Raw genomic sequence first — 21694 nt, 5'->3', positions numbered from 1 at the left:
TCCCCTTAAGATCAGGAACAAAGCAGGGGTGCCCCTTTTCACCACTCTTATTCAACATAGTCCTGGAAGTCCTAGCCACGGCAATGAGACAAGAAGAAGAAATAAAAGTTACTCAAGTTGAAAGGAAGAAGAAAAACTATCATTATTTGCAGATGATATAATATTGTATATAGAAAACCCTAAAGTCTCAGTTAAAAAACTACTGGACCTTATAAATGATTTCAGCAAAGTGGCAGGATATAAAATTAATACTCAGAAATCAGAGGCATTTTTATACACCAACAATAAACAATCAGAAAGAGAAATTAAGGAAACAATTCCCTTTACTATTACAACCAAAAATATAAAGTACCTATGTATAAATTTAACCAAGGAGACTAAAGACTTGTACTCAGAAAATTATAAAACATTGATAAAAGAAATAAAGAAAGATACAAACAAGTGGAAGCATATACCATGCTCATGGTTAGAAAGAATAAACATCATTAAAATGTGTATATCACCCAAAGCAATTTATAAATTCAATGCAATACCAATTAAAATACCAATGACATACTCTAAAGATATAGATCACATATTCCAAAAATTTATATGGAACCAAAAAAGAACACGAATAGCCTCAGCAATTTTAAAAAAGAAGAATAAAGTGAGAGGTATCACACTTCCTGTTATCAAGTTATACTACAAGGCCATTGTACTCAAATAAGCTTGGTACTGGCATTAGAACAGGCATGTAGATCAATGGAACAGAACAGAGAACCCAGAAATAATCCCACATCTTATGGACAATTAATATTTTACAAAGGAAGTAAGAGCATACAATGGAGTAAAGACAAACTCTTTAATAAATGGTGTTGGGAAAACTGAACAGCTACCTGCAAAAAAAATGAAATTAGACCACCACCTTATACCTTTCACAAAAGTAAACTCAAAATAGATAAAAGACTTAAATGTAAGCCTTGAAACCATAAGCATCTTAGAAGAAAACATAGGCAGTAAGCTCTCTGATATCTCTCGAAACAATATATTTGCTGATTTATCTCCATGGGCAAGTGAAATAAAAGACAGGGATACAGCCCTGGCCGGTAGGCTCAGTGGTAGAGCGTCAGCCTAGCGTGCGGGACTCCCAGGTTCGATTCCCGGCCGGGGCACACAGGAGAGGCACCCATCTGCTTCTCCACCCCTCCCCTTCTCCTTCCTCTCTGTCTCTCTCTTCCCCTCCCGCAGCTGAGGCTCCATTGTAGCAAAGTTTGCCCGAGCGCTGAGGATGGCTCTGTGACCTCTGCCTCAGGCGCTAGAGTGACTCTGGTAGCAAGAGAGCAACACCCTAGATGGGCAGAGAATCGCCCCCTGGTGGGCGTGCTGGGTGGATCCCAGTCGGGCACATGCGGGAGTCTGTCTGACTGCCTCCCTGTTTCTGGCTTCGGAAAAATACAAAAAAAAAAAAAAAAAAAAAAGGACAGGATAAACAAATGGGACTATATCAAACTAAAAAGCTTTTGCACAGCTAAAGACAATAAGAACAGAATAAAAAGACAAACTACATAATGGGAGAACATATTTGACAATACATCTGATAAGGGGTAAATAACCAAAATTTATAAAGAGCTTGTAGATATCAACACCAGGAAGACAAAGAATCCAATCAAAAAATGGGCAAAAGAAATGAATAGACACTTCTCCAAAGAGAACATACAGATGACCAATAGGCATATGAAAAAATGCTCAACATCACTAATCATTAGAGAAATGCAATTTAAAACCACAATGAGATATCACCTCACACCAGTCAGAATGGCGCTCATCAACAAAACAACACAGAATATGTGCTGGCAAGGATGTGGAGAAAAGGGAACCCTCCTGCACTGCTAGGGAGAATGCAGACTGGTGCAGCTACTGTGGAAACAGTATGGAGATTCCTCAAGAAATTAAAAATGGAACTGCCTTATGACCCAGCTATCTCACTTTTAGGAATATACCCTAAGAACACCATAAAACTGTTCTAAAAGGAGAAATGCACCCCCATGTTTATGGCAGCATTGTTCACAATAGCGAAGATCTGGAAACAGCCCAAGTGTCTGTCAGTGGACAAGTGGATCAAAAAGCCTTGGTACATATATAGTATGGAATACTACTCAGCCATAAGAAATGATGACATCGGATTATTTACAATGACAGGGATGGACCTTGATAACATTATACGGAGTGAAATAAGTAAATCAGAAAAAACTAAGAACTATATGAATTCATACATAGATGGGAAATAAAAATGAGACTCAGAGATATGGACAAGAATGTGATGGTAATGGGGGGGCGAGGAAGGAGAGAGAGGGGGTGGGCGGAGGGGAGGGGCACAAAGAAAACCAGATAGAAGGTGACAGAAGACAATTTGACTATGGTTGAGGGGTATGCAACATAATCAAATGTCAAAATAACCTGGAGATGTTCTCTCTGAACATACGTACTCTGATTTATCAATGTCACCGCATTAAAATTAATAATAAAAAAATCATAAAATAAAAACTGTGGTACATATATGCAATGGAATAGTACACAGCCATAAAAAGAAGAAAATCTTACCTTTTGCAACAAATGGATGGACCTAGAGATTATTAGGCTAAGTGAAATAAATCAGTAGAGAAATACAAATATATCATATGTTCTCACTTATATGCAGAATCTAATGAACAAAGTGAACTGAGGAATGGAATAGAGGCAGAGTCACAGGGACTAGAGGAACAGCAGTCAGAGGGAAAGGGGGAAAGATTTAGGGGGAGGGGGGCAAAGGGGGTGTACGGGGGACATGAGGGTGTTATATTGAGTGGAATACTTGAATCCATGTTAACACAATAAAATAAAATTAGTAAGAATTTAAAATTTTAAAAAAAGTGAAATGTTCCAGAGTGAATAGTGACAGAAATCCAAAGGAAAGAGGGGTTCTGGAATGTTAACAACTCAGAAAAAGGGAGGTAACTGGGGTTGGGAAGGTGAAGTGATTAAGCATGATAATTACTACCACACCAATGTAGATAAAAATATTACTACCCTCCTAAGATGGCCACAGTGTGGTGGGGGAGTACCAAGCTTACCTATGTGAAAAATAATATTGCCTGGCATGTAGTTCAGTGCTGAGTAATGGTTAGCTGATGCTATTTTTTTTTATATTTTCCACATTGTCCTGGTCCAGTGACACTGAGGGCTAAGGCAATTTCATCATACCTAAGATTATGTCACCCTGTTGTCTGGTCAGAACGATGAGCCTACAGAAGACAGGAAAACAGTCACCTCTGCACTAATGAGGGAGTCTCAAGCACAGAATCCAATTCTACCTGGAAAATATGGATTTGCCAGGTTTGTCAAGATGTAATGAAGTCGCCCCTCTAACCATTGCTGAGTTACACTATTCTGGTCTGCACACACGCACATACACACACTCACACCCCTTTGCTAGATCAAATGTCTATTCACAACCTATAAATTATCTGACCTAAATCAGGCTCACACTCTAAAACATGCCCAACCAATGCAAAGAGGGATGAAAGGAATGCCGCTGTGCCCTTTTACACAATTCTGCTGCAGACGCACTCAGATAATAGCTGCCTCAAACCCCAAGACTGTACAACCCACTTAGCCTTTCCTTGTATCATGTTTGTATTACTGAATTATTGGCTGGTAGTTAAAACCAGGCTCTTCTGCCCCTATAGATTACCTCAATTAAGGATAGGGGAGTAGAATCATTTTTCCAACATGAAGGTCATCTGAAGTACTAAGTTAATGAATTGGCTTCCAATGCAATACATAGATCATTATTGTCATTATGCACTGAATCGTTCAAGTGAATGATGGGAGGGGTGCCAGAGATGGGAAAGCTAAGCATCAGCAAGGCTCAGTGATTTTTTCAAGGTCACATAACTTGTCAATGGTGAGACCCAAATGACTCTAACCCCAAAGCCAATGTCACCACCCAGGTTTAAGATAGATGACTCCATCAGCGTTTTCCATTACTGAATGCTGAGAATTAGATCATGGCACCACAAAATCTCAAAATGGGACAGTTTTCCTTAAAAAATTTAAGAGAAATTCTTACCCAACTCTATAAACAATATCATTCAACAGTCTGCATTCACATTTTGAAATAAGTCATATTTGTTAGTTAAAAGAAAACCTATTTCTGCACCAGATTTTTTTCAGCCAGGAGTTAATTAAAGCCTGTGTTTCAGCAAAATTTTAAGGAAAAGTACTGATTGATTAAGCAGTTTAGATCTTTTTTTTGCGCATGTTTTCAAGCTGTTGTGTATGGGATGTGAGTTTGAAATGCTATGAGATGGTTGTTACAGGTGGTTTGCTTACACACACACACACACACACACATACACTCACACACGTTTCTTCATTCTCCAGATAGGAGGAATCTTGAGCTACACAATGGAACAGAATAGAAAAAGGGAAAGACATTTGGATGTAGAAACTGCCCTCTGTTCTATCTGAGAACTTTATAAAAAATGTAGAACTTGTCATCATTGTTCATTGGCCATGGATAACATGTAGGACAGGAGGCATTGGAGGAGGACATAAAAATGTAAAAATAAGAGACCAGATGGAAAACAGAAATTAAAACATGTAGGAATAGATGTGTACATTTTCATTTGTGAAATTTTTCTTTAATTATCTCCCCAGTAACAGTTTTATGAACTATTTCTGTGTGGTAGATCCCTTTCTACCATAGCAATCTTTTGCTGCATAACAAATTATCCAAAATTTAGTGACTTAAAACAGTGAATAATTGTTTTCTTGGTTTGTAGGTCAGGAATTCGGAAGTGTCTCACCTGAGTGGTTCTGACTCCCATGGAGTTGCAAACAGGATGCTGGCAGGCGTTTCCGGCAGCTGATGGCTTGATTGGAGCTGAAGGATCCATTGCTAAGCTTGCTTGTGTGGTTGTTGGCAGGAGCTTCAGTTCTTTACTCACTGTTGGCCAGAACAACAGTTCCTTGCCACCTGGGCTGCTCCACTGGACTGCCTGAGTATCTTCTGGGCATGGCAGGTGGTCTCCCGCACAGTGAGTAAACAAAGAGTGAGTGAACCAGCAAGAGTGAACAAGGAAAAAGCTACAATGTCTTTCATGGTCTAGACTAAGAAGTTATACCAATCATTCCTGCCACACTTGATTCATCAGAAGTGGGTCATTAAGTACAGCCCACACTCAATAGGAGGGGCATTGGGCTTCACAGTTTAGAGGGAAGAATATCTGAGGGCATCTTTATTTATTTTTTTTTTATTTGAATAAATCTGACTTTTAACATTGTCTCAGTTCAAGGTATACAGCATGTTACTTAGATACATTTATGTATTATAATACAATGGCTGATGTAGTGATATTTATCACAGTACATAATTATGGTATGATATTATTGTCTATATTCATTATACTGTGCATAGATCTCTATGAATTACTTACTACTCTTCACAAGTTTTTACCCTTAAATACTATCACTCTTGCCTGACCAGGCAGTGGCACAGTGGATAGAGAATAGGACTGGGACTCAGAGGACCCAGGTTTGAAACTCCAAAGTCACCGACTTGACATGGACTCATCCGGTTTACCAGCTTAAGCACGGGATTGTTGGCTTGAGTGTGGAGTCACAGACATGAACCCATAGTCGCTGGCTAGAGTCCAAAGGTCACTGGTTTGAAGCCCACGGTGGCTGGCTTGAGCCCAAGGCCACTGACTTGAGCAAGGGGTCACTCACTCTGCTTTAGTCCCCCGGTCAAGGCACATTTGAGAAAGCAAGCAATAAACAATTAAGTGCCACAAGGAAGAACTGATGCTTCTCATCTCTCTCCCTTCCTGTCTGTCTATTCTTACCTGTCCCTCTCTCTCTCTCTCTCTCTTTCTCTCTCTCTCTCTCTCTCTCTCTCTCTCTCATACACACACACACACACACACAATCCCACACTATCACTCTGATCTCTCCCCCAACTGCCCCGGTAACCACATTTTACTCTGTTTTTTTACAGGTTGTAGGCATCTTTTTAAAACACCATCCCTCCTAACACTTATATTTTTCTGCTTCTCCCCTAACCCTTTCCCAGACTCCTGTGAATATCGGATTCCCAGGACCAGAATGAACCATATGCATATATATATGCATTTAGTTCAGAATCTATTACATGTCAGATACCATTCTACACCCAGAAATAAGTGAAACCAAAAAGTCCTTCCCTTAGAAAGCCAGGAGAAGGAAATTGACAGTTAACAGATGAATATATCTGTCAATAGTGATTTTTATCATATAAAAAAAACAATAAAACAAGCTGAGGAGCTAGAAAGTTACAAATACTCAAATAGCCCAAAACACTTAACATCCACATATCATACATTATATGGATATACTGTTTCTCAACCTTGAGAATTCAAATGACCTCAGTCATTGAAAGTCATTATCTTTGTCCTTGACACGCTTGTCCTTTTCTCCCACATTTACATAAGACCAGACATAAGATTTGCTCCTGTGATCCCTCTCCCAGTGCTGCCAGGGCTCCACGGTGGGTGTCAGGTCTTCAAAAACACCCAGAATTTCTCTCTCAGCATGTCCTCAAACAGCCATTCCTTCTTTCTTTTCCTGCTGGCTCCCCTCCATGGATACCTGGCATGCAATGCCGCCCCTTCTGGAAAAGCACAGACTGTACTGGAACCAGTGTCTGCTCCCCATCTGGGGCTCATTTATAACCAATCCTCTCCACAGCCAGGAGTGGGGAAACTGTTCTTTCTGCTGGTGGCCGCCATCTTGCCATCTTATCTCATTATCAGTTTGTCTTGCCCAGGATCCACCCCTTCTTCAAAGATCCTCAAAGCTTCCACCTCCCAACACCTCTCTAAACGATGTATAATGAAAACAGACAAAACTCCTTCAGCGTCAAGTAACACAAGGGGTCTTCTTATCATGTAACTTTGAGGTGTTTAACATATTTATAATACTTATCACCATTTGCACTTATCAGAACTCTTTTATTTGGTAAACTATGAGCTTAAGAAAGATTCTGATTGGGAGGAGACTAATTACTTGTAATGACAGATTTTAAATATTGGGCTACAGTTGAAATTTTTATTTAAAAAATAAAAGACATTGATTTCCTAAAAAGACCAAACCTCTTGCCTATGCTTTATTTATTCAGCTATGTTTTTCCTCATTCCATCAGTCCCTAAATGTTTGTTTCTATTTCATAGAACCCAAGTGGTGAAATATTGATGTAGCATATTTAGAAAACCAACCAGGTCTCTCTTTTACCCGCCCTATCACCCCAGATGGGACTGCACGTTGGCATATCACATAAGCCTTCTTGGTTACCTTCTGTTCAAAGTCACAGTGCCAGTGAAGAATATGAACATTGAAACTTTCCACCAATAGCAGAATTAGAGCATTCCAAATTTTCTGAATGGCACCAGGTTACGCTTGGCCATTTCACTGTTTTTCAGTCTGTCCTGCCGGAATCAGCCATATTGCTGTACATGAGAAAACTACTCAGCATACGTCTTGTGGAATAAAGAGAAGACGTTGCACTACCTAGCATCCCCATCAGTTTTTCCTTTTGGCATTTCCTTCCCTTGTTAAGTATATCCCAATCTTATAAGCTGTCACCACTTAGACTAGTTATAAAGGATATTGCATTGCTTAAAATAACACAGTATCTGGTAGATGACACAAATAAAACCATAAATATATGCTGATAACCATGTCCTACTTTAACCACCGACAGGAGGAAATGTAGTAATGAAATGGTCACATGAGTCTCAAAACACCTCTACCCAGAGCTCTGCCACATGACTTTTATAATGGCACCTAAACACACACACACACACACACACACAGACACACACATGCACTCATGCACGCTCAGGAAAATCCAAGCATGGCTCAATCAAGCACCAATCTTTTAGGAGTCTGAATATCTTTTCTTGGGTTTCTGTAATGAATTGTCATAGACTGAGAGCTTAAACGACAAAAAAATTTATTTCTCATAGTCCTAGATTCTGGGAAGTCTGAGATCAGGGGCAGCATGGTCGTGTTCTGCAGAAAGCTGTCTTCCTGGTTTGCAGATGCTGCCTTCTGGCTGTGTCCTCACAAGGCTGGGAGACACAGGAAGCAAGCTCCCTAAAGTCTTTTCTTATAACACTAATCCCATAATGGAGGCTCTACACCCGTAACCTACTTGCTCTCAAAGGCCCCATCTCCAAATACCGCCGCATTGTTGGTTAGGGTTTCAACACGTGAATGTGGAGGCAGACACAAACATTCTGCCCATAGTAGGTACTGAAATATCACTGGAACAAACTGAAAACATGGCACCAATTCTATCAAGTTTCCACATATAATTCTATATATAATTAATGAAATAGAAATTGGCCTCACTCTTGCCAAAATAATAACTTTAAGTGAAATTTTTTAAGTGACATTAATATGAAAAGAAACATTTCTCATTAGTATCAACTGACCTCTAACTGCGATTCCCAGTACAACCACCAGCCGCATCAGCAACCCTGAGACTGCTGACTGATGGTTACTTGAGGTCAATGTCCTCAGTCATCTAAAACCCTGAGGAAACACTACATGGCACTGTGCAGATTCCTGGAAACACTTCACTTGTCTTATTATCCAACTAATTTTAGGTGAGAGGAGGGGAGATAGTGAGGCAGCCTTCCACATGCACCCCGACTTGGATTCACCTGGCAACCCCATCTGGGGCTGATACTCAAGTACCAAGCTATTTTTAGCACATGAGGATGACACACTTGGACCATCTGAGCTATTATTACCCAAATTTTAAATGTTCACCCAATACATTGTCTTCTTTAAAAAATTATAACATAAACCTAGAAAGTAAAAAAGAATTACAGAAAAAATATTTAAAAAACCCTTTTAACACTAAATCCCCAAATAAATCATGTTTAAAATTTTTCAATGATGGCAACATTTTGGAAATTATTGATGTGCTTTTCTTCTGTTTTTTTCAGTAAGAGACCATCACTTTAATTAGCATCTGACTGAGGACAGAGGATATTTTCGCTGAAAGACTGCAAAGAGAAAAAAAATAAAATAATATTCAGCTTCTAATATGCAAAATAAAATTACACAGCCACAGATAACCTTGAATGTCAGGCATTTATTTGGAAAAACTATAATCTCTCCAGAGAACAGGTATTTTCTGGTGTGTTTACTGTTGCTTCCCTCATAAACAGAGTCCAGTATACAGCAGACCTTCAATAAATATTTAGTGGATAGATGGATGCGTTTATAAATTCCTTTATCTTCTGCTTTAACAGCAACCAAACCCTAGAGTTTTTAATTCAGCCTGGAATTGCCAAATTCAGAATTCTCCCCTCGAGTAGAAAATGTCTTTGTGATAAGGAGGGCATGTAGCTGGCTGTTCTATCAAAGGAAGGGATTGCGACGCTGGAAGGCAGGAAGGAGGTTTCACTGTTCCCTCCCCAAGGAAACTGTCAAAAAAGAGAAAAGAGGCAGCAGGATAACCTGAAGTGTATGCCCTGATTTCTGTGCATTAGGTGAGTACAGATAACACTGACAGCAGAAGAAAAATTCATTTTCTGTTTAGGGCTCCTGAGAAAGATGGTATTTGTGTGGGTCTCACACCAACCTGAAGAGCTGCCGCTGTCAGTGCAGCCTGGTCCGCTAAGGAGAGTGGCTAAAATCCAGCATTTCTGAGCAGCTTTACCTGAAAACTAGCAAGCACCCCCCACAAGACACCCCACCCCCCAGCTCCTCAACAACAGAAGTATGACTTGAGTCCTAAATCAAACAGGCTCGGCAGGTACTAATACAAAAAATCAAGGATGCACACAAGGACTCAGTTAAGCAGTAAGTAATGATAATCCAGACACCAATCCAAGACATGGCACAGGGTCACAGGACACGTACTGCTTCCTTAACAGCTATGAATAATAATATCACAACACACAGTCTTGAGTTGCTTTCAGGAACCAGATGGGAGCCTTTGACAACAACTGCAGGCAACATTTCCGCTAGCAGATTCAGATGTATCTTTTAGTTTGTCTGTGATAGAATGTCAAAAACAGATACACTTAGATGTGTTTGACCTTGTTTGGTAACCACTTAGGTACTTGATTAACTTGATTAAAAGACTAGGTATTCTCAAATTTAGCTTTTAGTTAGACTTGTTATATTAGTCCTCTAAAGAGTTGTGACTACTCTGTGAAGGGAAGCGGGATGTGCCATCCCAAGATATGCGTTTCTGAATATTCATTTTAAATTGACTATTGAGAAATAAAAGACCTAGCCCTGGCCGGTTGGCTCAGTGGTAGAGCGTCAGCCTGGCGTGCGGAAGTCCCGGGTTCGATTCCCGGCCAGGGCACACAGGAGAAGCGCCCATCTGCTTCTCCACCCCTCCCCCTCTCCTTCCTCTCTGTTTCTCTCTTCCCCTCCCACAGCCAAAGCTCCATTGGAGCAAAAGAGGGCCCGGGCGCTGGGGATGGCTCCTTGGCCTCTGCCCCAGGCACTAGAGTGGCTCTGGTCATGACAGAGCGACGCCCCGGATGGGCAGAGCATCGCCCCCTGGTGGGCGTGCCAGGTAGATCCTGGTCGGGCGCATGCGGGAGTCTGTCTGACTGCCTCCCCGTTTCCAGCTTTGGAAAAAAGACAAAAAAAAAAAAAAAAAGAAAGAAAAAGAAAGAAATAAAATACCTAGAAAAAATTTTAACCTTCTTCCCTTAACTATATAAAAGGAGGTGTTGTTCTGGGTTTTTTTTTTTGGTGGGGGGGGTTGTTTTTATTTTGTTTTATTTATTTATTTATTTTTATTTAGTGCTTAATCCCTTCATCTTTTCCATGGACCTGCTTTGGGCCATTTATATAAAGATGGCCCAGCAAACCACTATCTACCAAACATCTATTCTTCCATTGCTATGTGAATGGCTTTCGTACCCTTATAAAGTCTCAAATCACAACTCCCCTTTGTCCCTAGTTTCAGAATGGAATATAAACCTCAACTACTCAATATTTCTTTGGGTCTCTATTCTTACAGCCCCTGAGTACATACACATTTGTAAAACAGACCTTGCACATTTTCAACTGTTAATCTGTTTCTGTTCATTTGATTATTAGCCCAGCTAGGGGAACTTAAAAAAATACTTTTTCCCCCACAACTGGCTGCCATGATTTCTAGTTGAAGATTAGGAGAGAACATGGCCATGTCCAGGAGCCTGGAATCCTGTGTATAAAACAGGTTCAGGCAGTATATTGCTTGAGATAAGAAAAAGATGTAGTCTGCTAAGTATACACAACCCATGATCCTGAACCCCAGACTCATGATATTTTTCCCTTTCCCCTTCTTTTTCCCCTAAAAGACCCAGATCATAAACCATTGGGGAGTTCAGGTCTTTGATCATTCTCTGCCATTCTCAATTCAGCAGTACCTTTGAAATATGTGTTCTCCTCTCTTTCACTGCTACCTGTTGTCAGTTTATTTGGTTATCTAAGTACCAGACAAACAAATCCCACTTCAGAGTTGACAAGATAACTGGTTCTCTTGTGGCACAGGTAAGACACAGAAGCAGGTGAAGAGTAGCCAAGGAGACTGGCAGAAAGGGCAACATGGTGGGGACAACATGGTCCTGAGGCAAGGGCTGCAGAGCAGGAGGGCAGGTCCCAGCTGACTGAGAGGCAGCACTAATGTAAGAGACAGGAGACCGCTGGTGGAGAGTAGATCTTTTCATGTGTATTAGTTTTCCATTGTCACACAACAAATTACCATGGATTTAGCAGCTTAATACAATACACGTTTCATGCCCAGTTTCTGGAGTCAGGAGTTGAGGCATCACTTAACTGGTTCCTCTGTACAGGGTCTCCCAAGGCTGCCATCAAGGTGTTGACAGGTTGCTTTTTTTCATTCCAAGGCTCAAGGAATCATCTCCCCACTTCATTCAAGTTGTTGGCAAAATTTATTTCATCATGGCTGTAGGGCCCTGAATTTTTGTTGGCTATTAGCTTGAGGCCGCCTTCAGATCTAGGGACCACCCACAGTTCCTTGCTGCATGGGCATCAGCAGCATGGCTGCTTATTTCATCAAATCCACAAGGCAAGTCTCCACTGCTTGGAATCTCTGACCCCAGGGAGGGCTAGTCCTCCTTTTAAGGGCTTCTACCTGGTTAAATCAGGCTCACCCTGGATAATTTTCCTTTTGATTTACGAAAAACCAACTGACTTCAGATCTTGACAATAAAATCCCTTAACCCTTGCGATCTAATGTAATGTACCTACAGGCGTGGCATCCCATCACCTTTGCTATACTCTATTGGTTAGAAGTAACTCACAGGTCTCAGCCCAAATCAAGGGGAGGGGATTACACAAACACACAAACACTGGAATTATCGGAAGTCCCCCTAGGGTCATTAGTCCCCCCTAGGAGAACTAGTATGGAGGTCCCTCTACCCTTCAGGGGAGAAAAAACAAGTCATGTGGGGCAGACAGCATCCAGGGTGATAATGGCGATATCATCCCAGAGACCACAGTGTGTGACCACCATCCCACACATGGTCACACCTCACTTTCCTCTCCTCAAACATCCAGAAACAGTCTCTAAAGGTCACAAGGAAGGAGAAAGGGATGGAAATCTGAAAGATAAGCCACTTTTTGCACTCCCATGTTTATCACAGCACTATTCACAGTGGTCAAGATAGGAAACAACTAAAGTGTCCCTCAATAGAGGATTGGATAAAGAAGATGTGGTGCATCTATACAATGGAATACTACTCAGACATAAGAAATGATGACATAGTATCATTTATGACAACATGGATGGACCTTGATAACATTATACTAAATGAAATAAGTAAATCAGAAAAAGCTAAAAACTGTACAATTCCACACATAGGTGGGATATAAAATTGAGAGTGATGGACATAGTAAAAGTGCAGTGGTTACCAGAGGAAGAGGGATGTGGCAGAGCGGGGATGGGAAAGGGGTTGGGGAGGGAGTATATAAAGAGGGACAAATATAAGGTAACAGAGGATGATTTGACTTTGGGTGACGGATACACAACATAATCGACTATCCAAATGATGTGGAGATGTTTGCTCAAAAAATATGTACTCTTGATCAATGTCACCCTGTTAAATTTAATTTTCTAAATAAATAAAATTTTTAAAAAACATTTTTTACTTCTAAAAATGAAGCTGTACCTAAACAAACTAAATCTTGAGGGCAGAGTAGAATCATATCTAGCTAGTTTTTTTTTTTTTAACTGTTCAGGATCAGATTAACTAGAGACAAAACAAAGGGCAATACTTTCATCCCCCATCTCAGAGGCATATGTAATAAAAAATCATTTTGATTTGCTCCACACAGGGTGGGGCAAAAGTAGGTTTACAGTTATTCATATGGAAAACAATATAATAATTAATGGACAAGAATAAAGTCTGAGCGTCACGAACTCACAACTCTAAACCTACTTTTAACACCCCCTACCCCCTGTACATTCTTATGAAGATTCTGTAACCAAATGCCAGTAAGGTATCTCTGTGCTTGGTGAATATGACTAATGCTACCCACTAATAAATGATAAAACACAGAGACCATTTTTAAAAAATATATTTGTAAGACCATATTTATTCATTTTAGAGAGGAGAGAGAAAGAGAGAGAGAAGGGGGAGGACCAAATGTGCCTTGACCAAGCAAGCCCAGGGTTTCGAACCAGTGACCTCAGCATTCCAGGTCAATGCTTTATCCCCTGTTGCCACCACAGGTCAGGCCTGAGACACCATTTTAAATAAATTTAAATGTTGTATGATATTCAGTGCATATAAAAATCCTCAAATTTTGAACAGAAAAAGCAAGGTATATGATTTTTGCTAAGACACAGCCAGCTTTTGCTAACAGGAAGTCCGGTTTTCCTTTTCCCTGAGAAAGAATGCCCATTGAAATTGCTATAAAGGAACAAGCCAGTGCCACACACCTACATGGCTCAAGCCAGGCTTCCATGGCAGCATGTGCATGCAGCTGGAAGAGAAATCTCTGTCAGTCATTTGTTAGAAATTAGAATACACTTTACCACATTAACCACTAATTCAACCATTTATTATGTTAGGCACTATGCTTAGTGCTTTGTACACATAAAATTTCAGCAAATCATCAACATGCTATGAGTAATAATGTAATTGTACCCTTTCTACAGAGGCAAGAACTGAGGCATTGAAAGGTCAGTGATTTGCTCAAGGTCACACAAGGAAGAAGTGCTCCCGCAGGAACTTAAAGTCAGATCCACATAAGGTCTAAAGGCCATACGTGGAGTCCTTGTACTGTCCTATCAGACTTGTCTACAGAAGCCTATTATTCAGCTACAGAAGGTAGCTGCATACAACATTGTAGTTGTACCTACAGCTTTCAGAAATGGTACAACAGGAAACCGTGTTTCAATGCAAAAGCCCTCCTCCCTGCTCTGCAGCCCTGCAAGGGTGAGGGTGAGGGTGGCGCCTCTCCCCACACACCACAGCTCCCTGCCTCTGGGATGGAAAGGAATGTCTCCAGCTCCAAGTGCGTGCTTCTTGCCATTCTCACAAACTGAGGCAGCGAGTGATGGACACTTTCAGGGTCTAGAGCAGGTGAGCCTGACAGTGTGCAGTTTTCCATCACATTAAAGCCTCAGGTCACTCCTCAGCCTGGGCTGTCTCCTGTCACCTTTTACTTTTCCTCCTCAGGCCCCAGAGATTGGCCCATCATCTTTCTTCCCACTATTATTTGTTCCCTTTTCTAATCTGCAAAATTCAAGCTGGTTCTTGAGTCTTCTGAGTTTTTAACCTTCTTATCACAGAAAAGGAAACCAAAAGTTCCTCACTCATCCTACTCTTCCTCTGCCATGTGGAAGCTCACATTTGCATGTCATTGCCAGTGACAAGACTGAGAGACTCAGGGGAAAAGGAGGTGCACATAACCAGTTGCTATGACAACAGCAAGATGTAAAATGGCCTAGAAATTCATGGGACAAGCCTTCAAATTACATAAATTTGAATTATAAGAAATTATTCAAAACTATTCATCCAGGGTGGGGGCAAAAGTAGGTTTACAGTCATGAGTACGTGAAACACAGAGTTTATTTTGATGTCATTTATTAATTATTGTATTATTTTCCACACAAACAACTGTAAACCTACTCCTGCCTCCCTTATATAAAAATGACTGGCCAATTGAAAAAATAACGTATGCCACAGAAATAAACCTCCTTGAATAAGTCAGGCAATTAAAGTTATATATACAATTTTAATTCTCCAAAGACTATGAGATAAAGTGAAGTGGTTACCAGACGAGGGGAGTAAAAGTGGCCAAATATATGGTGATGGAAAGTGTTTTGACTTTGGGTGTTGAGTATACAGCACAATGAATAGTTTCCACACAATCGAAATGTATGCCTGAAACCTATGTGCTCCTACTGACGAGTATCAACCAGTTAAATTTCATTTCTATCCTGACCAGGTGGTGGCATACTGGATAGAGCATCAACCTGGAATGCTGAGGACTCAGGTTTGAAACCCCCAAATCGCCGGCTTGAGTGCAGGCTCATAGACATGACCCCATGGTCACTGGCTTGACCCCAAAGGTCACTGGCTTAATGCCTAGGGTCACTGGTTTGAGCCCAAAGTCACTGACTTGAGCAAAGGGTCACTCACTCTGCTGGAACCCCCCAGTTAAAGCACATATGAGAAAGCAATCATTGAACAACTAAGATGCCACAATGAAGAATTTATGCTTCTCGTCTCTTTCCCTTCCAACCTGTGTGTCCCTCCATCTCTCTTTCTCTCTCTTTTGCTAAAATAATAATAATAATAATTTATTTCTAAATATATAATTGTAATAAATTTTTTTAAAGAGAGAGACTATAAGAAAGAGGAAGGAAGGATTACTCAGAATTCTAGCAACTGTCAAAGTTACTTGTCAATCAGACTGATCCAGTTGCATTTATGTTAAAAATTTCAATGCCTATCACAATTCTAAGAATTAAGTAACAACTGAATTAAAAGCTCAACAGCATGAAAAAGAATTATGTGCTTTCATCATTTAACATTTAACATTTTCTCTCCACTGATTTTCTAACACTGCACTCGTTTACAGCTTTCCTTGTTCTCAGATTGTTCCTCTGCTCCTCTTTCTGGTTTCCCCAAGGTTTTGTAGATGGTGTTTATCCCTTTAGTAATTGTTACCTCTTGTCTGATGACTCAAATCCACACCTCTGCTCCCAAACCTACATTCTAGCTGCATGAAGAAATCTTTATTTGCATGTCCCAGCAGCATCTCAAAATCGACACTCCTATATTTAAGCTTAAAGATCATTTCTCCTACTTCTGGATTCTCCAATGAGATTAATGGCACCAACATCTTTCAGCAATTCAGGCAAAAACATTTTTTAGCCATTGTCTTTCCTTTGTCTTTAATATCCAGGCCCTCAGTCTAGTCATTCTCCTTCTGTCATAGCTCTTGAAGTTGTCTGCTCCAGTACCATAAATAAGGGTGCCCCCAAGTCTGCAACTGTCCATTATCTTTCATTCAAACTATAGCAATGGGCTCCCGACTTCCCTCCCTGCTTTCAGGCTTTCCTGATTTTAGTGTTGCCCACACAGTCCTGATCAGAAGGATCACATGAGTTGTTGTCTTTTAATACAGGTATCCAGGTCTTGCCCAGTGGTAGGATTCAGCCAGTTCACAGTGGGTCAGCAGATCCAATTACTAATTTTTTGTTGAGTTCAGCGAACCAGGTGTTAAAATGGCATTTATAATCAGGGTTCTCTTTAAGGTGGGCACCTGGGCAGCTGCCCAATATGGAAATCACAAATTCACATTCCTTACTCTCTGTTTTTTTAGTTTTTTTATTTATTCATTTTATAGAGAGATAAAAGGGGAGGGGAGCAGGAGGCATCAACTCCCATATGTGCCTTGACCAGGCAAGCCCGGGTTTTCAAACCGGTGACCTCAGTGTTTCAGGTTGCTGCTTCATCCACTGCGCCATCACAGGTCAGGCTCCTTACTCTTTTTTAATGTTCATCTGTGTAACAGCTTATTCTAAGCTCCCGGAGTAATGTTTATTCCATCCATATCTATAGGTGAAAAAAATTGCCAGTGAGGATGCCAATAAGAATCAATATGGAAATATCTTAAATAACAGTTTTATTGTTTTTTGTCGAGTATTATTTAATATTTTTTCATTAATATTTAAAAACTCTTATAACATATTCTAGTTTTATGTGCCTCTTTTATTGTTCTTATTTACATGCATGAAATAATAAACTACCTCTCAGTATATTGTTGTTTTATACTTAAAACGGTCATTAGGGCAGAGAACCGGTTGTTATTTTAATCTTACCTCTGGTCTTGCCCAAGACCTACTGAATCCGAATGCACAGCAGAGGGCCTTGCGATCTTATGTTTTCCTGAGTACTTACAGATGATTCCTCTGATCAGACAAATATAGTTTACTCAGTACTACTAGACCGAATTAATTCACAGCCCTTGACCAAAATGTTCCATGGCTCCCACTGCTGGTAAAATCAAGTCCGAATTCCAAGGAAGACATTTAAAGCCCTCCATAATCTAGTCTACACACATTCTTCCAATCATTACTGCTTTTCACATACACTGTTCAAACATCACACTATGGGTCATGGCAGACCTTTATCGGCATTTTTCCACCATATGTTTCTGTTCACATAGTTCCCTTAAGCCAGACTTCCCTAGACTCGTGTTTGTGTTCAAACCCTATCCACTCTTTGAATTTCATCTTAGCTTCATTAATGCCTCTTTTTTTTTTTTATTAATTTTACTAGGGTGACATCAATAAATTAGAGTACATAAGTTCAAAGAAAACAGGTCCAGGTTATCTTGTCAATCAGTTATGTTGCATACCCATCACCCAAAGTCAGATTGTCCTCCATCACCTTCTATCTAGTTTTTTTCTGTGCCCCTTCCCCTCCCCCTTCCCTCTCCCTCCCCCCACCCCGTAACCACCACACTCTTGTCAATGTCTCTTAGTCTCGTTTTTATGTCCCACCTACGTATGGAATAATGCAGTTCTTGTTTTTTTTCTGATTTACTTATTTCATACTATATAATGTTATTAAGATCCCACTATTTTGTTGTAAATGATTCGATGTCATCATTTCTTATGGCTGAGTAGTATTCCATAGTGTATATGTGCCACATCTTCTTTATCCAGTCCTCTATTGAAGGGCTTTTTCAATGTTTCCATGTCTTGGCCACTGTGAACAATCATGCCCCTTTTTTTGTAGACTCACCACAGATATACCTGTTGCTGGCTCTTATATTGCTGTTTTGGTATGCATGCCTGCCTCTATTAGATGGAGCTCTCCAAGGAAGATGACTATGCCATTATTCACCTTTGTGTCCTTAGAGTGCTTGTGATAAGCAACACAGAGCTGGTGATCAAATGTCTAAATAAATAAGTGAAATACAGCAATGACAATTAGAACCTACTGCTTGGGGCAAGTCAGTCATCCATTATTTCCCCTGTTTACCTACATAGTCCATATCATTGCCACTGCCTGAATGTTCTGCTCTTTTCTTCCCCTGTACTAGTCAAGTCCTACAGTCTTTAAGACACTGTCTTTCAAAGTATGGGTCACCAACTACTTACATCAGAATGTCTTGGGTTGCTTGTTAAAATGCATACTCCCAGGTTACTGCTCCCAGATTTGAATTACAACCTCTCGGAGAAGGAGCACCATGATCTGCATTTCTACCAGCACTCCCAAGTGGTTCTTTCATACAAGGTTGTTAAGAAAATGTTTTTAAACCTGGTTCAAGGCCCACTCCTTCTCGCAAATCCAGCCATTTGAGTCCTTACTCTGGGCTTGATGCCATGCCACTGCACTATAACTTTGTATACTGTTGGCTTACATTTTTATTTCATTTGATAAGCTATCAAATAATTATGAGCTTTATGAGTCACAGATACTAAACATTGCTATAGAGAAAATGTAAAACACATATAGATTAAGGGTTAAAAGTGTGCCCCTAGAATCAGCCTGCCTCCCAGTGCTACCACTTACTAGCTACATGACCTTGGGATGGTTAGTTAACCCCCATGCCTCTACTTTCCCATCTATAAAATGGAATTACAATGTAGTATAGGACACTTGTAAAGATTATATTGACAGAGCCTCAGGGTTCCAGCCAGTCTCACAGTTGCCCTCCTCTTCTTTCTTTTCAACCTGACAGCTGCCACTGCATCCTTTGCCAAGGACTTCCTGGCAGGTGGAGTGGCCAAGTAGCATCCATCCAGAGGTCAAGCTGCTGCTGCAGGTGTACACACCAGCAAGCAAATCACTGCAGATAAGCAGTACAAGGGCCTTACACACTGTGTAGTTCCTATTCCCAAGGAGCAGGAGTCCTGTCCTTCTGGCTGGTAACCCAGCAATGTCATCAGACACTTCTCCACCCAAGCTCTCAAAAGACAAATACCTCCAAATTGTCAAAAGACAATTGCCTCCAAAGACAAATACAAGCAGATCCTCCTGGGTGGTATGGACAAGACAACACAGGTTTGGAGCTACTTTGCAAGGAATCTGGCATCAGTTGTTATTGCTGGGGCCACCTCATTGTGTTTTGTGTATGCTCTTAATTTTGCCTACACTGCTCTGATGTGGGCAAAGCTGAAACTGAAAGGGAATTCAAAGGCTTTGGTGAAAGCCCGGTTCAGATCTACAAATCTCATGGGATTAAAAGCTCGTACCAAGGCTTTCCTGTGTCTGTGCAGGGTATTTCTATCTACTGAGCTGCCTTCTTCAGTATCTATGACACTGCAAAGGGAACGCATCCCATCTCAGATTACTCACCATTCACCAGCTGGATGATGGTACAGTCCCTGTCAGTGATGACTGGGTTGACTTCCTATCCATCTGACAGTATTCATCACCTGCTGATGATGCAGTCAAGGCTCAGAGGAACTGATGGCATGTACACAGGCACACTCAACGGCTGGGGGAGGATTGTGATGAAGGAGGCAAAGCTTTTTTCAAGGATGCATGGCCCAGTGTTCTCAGAGGCATGGGCGGTGCTTTTGCGCTTGTCCTGTATGATGAAATCAAGAAGTTCACATACATTATTTCCTGGTCTTCCTTTACCCCCCCCCCCATGTGCTGTGAACAGGCATGTTGTATTATGTAACATATCTTGAGCATTCTTGACAAATTGTTGGCTATTTATCAATGATAATTATATACTGGTTAGAAAGTAGGAAGTAATATTCACCTGACCAATTTCCTCTTAAAGCCATTTTCATGATGCTGATGGGACTAAATTATATTTTTTATTTCAATCACTCCTGATAAACAACAAATTTGAAGAAATAAAAATATCTGAAATATTAAAAAAAGATTATATAGAATAATTCATAGAAAATACAAGCAGAGTGCCCCAAGAAATGTCAGTCACTATTACTACATCACTTTCATTATCACTTTCCAAAAACCTTTCCATTCTACTTGGGCAAATAAGACACAAAACTAAAGAATACTAGTCATAAATTCTTTAGAGCTCTTTGTCTTTTCCATCTGTTTACCTCACAGTACAGAATGACCTTATACATAAAATAGTAATAAAAAGCTATTAGACACCCAGGAAAGGGCTCCAGATTTAGAAGGGTCCAATACCAAAACATCATACACAACTCTAATGTTTAGGACCTTATTCCAAGAAGTACAGTCTACCCTGTGCTTCTAGATCTAAACAGTATAGAAGCAATTTCTATCTAACATATGACAGTTGTCAAGAACTGAGATTCATGTTATTGTAAATGATCCGATATGGATGGACCTTGATAACATTATACTGAGTGAAAGAAGTAAATCAGAAAAAACTAAGAACTATATGATTCCATACATAGATGGGACATAAAAACGAGACTCAGAGACATGGACAAGAGTGTGATGGTTACCAAGGGGTTGGGGGGAGGTGGGAGGAAGGAGAGAGAGGGGGTGGGGGGAGGGGAGGGGCACAAAGAAAATCAGATAGAAGGTGACAGAAGACAATTTGACTTTGGGTAAGGGGTATGCAGCATAATCAAATGTCAAAATAACCTGGAGATGTTTTCTCTGAACATATGTACCCTGATTTATCAATGTCACCCCATTAAAACTAATAAAAAATGTTTAAAAAATGGTAGAAAAAAAAAAAGAACTGAGATTCGTTTTCCGTTTAGAGATTATACTAGCAAATCTCACATCCCAATGGGAGAGCAGTCACTTCTCGGCTTATGATTTCCATACTGGGATATTCTGATCTCTCTTCAGAGGTCTACCCAGGCTCGCCCTGCACCCAGTTCATTGCTTTGTCTCCCTCTTGTCCCCTCGCCTATTACTCAAATGCAGAGAACACTCGAGGAAATATATGATCAGAAAGGTCCCTTTGTGACCTTTCATGAAAGGCTTGGTGGGGATTACCTCTTCCCAGTATACTTTTTTGCTTTCTTGTGGAAAGATGAAGGAGGTAAATTATATTATACTCTTACTTGGGCCTTAAGGCTCCACTTGACCAATCATCATTGGTCAAGTGGTTTTGTCCAAAACATGATTTCTGGATTCAATTTCTTTGTCTAGTCAATATTTTAGGTCAAGACATATGCACTAACAAAGATTCTCTGGGGACCAGCACTTGCTGTGTC

At 40.5% G+C, this 21694-nt stretch overlaps 1 pseudogene; it reads left to right on the top strand.

The window, feature by feature from the left end:
* Positions 1 to 20199, top strand: part of LOC136377155 (ADP/ATP translocase 2-like) — a 52312-nt pseudogene extending 32113 nt beyond the window's left edge.
* The last annotated feature ends 1495 nt before the right edge of the window (positions 20200 to 21694 follow it).

This window comes from Saccopteryx leptura, chromosome 6, assembly GCF_036850995.1.
Source record: "Saccopteryx leptura isolate mSacLep1 chromosome 6, mSacLep1_pri_phased_curated, whole genome shotgun sequence".
NCBI classification, from domain to species: domain Eukaryota; kingdom Metazoa; phylum Chordata; class Mammalia; order Chiroptera; family Emballonuridae; genus Saccopteryx; species Saccopteryx leptura.
Note: the sequence above shows the minus strand (reverse complement) of the source record. Positions and strands in the feature narration are given on the sequence as shown.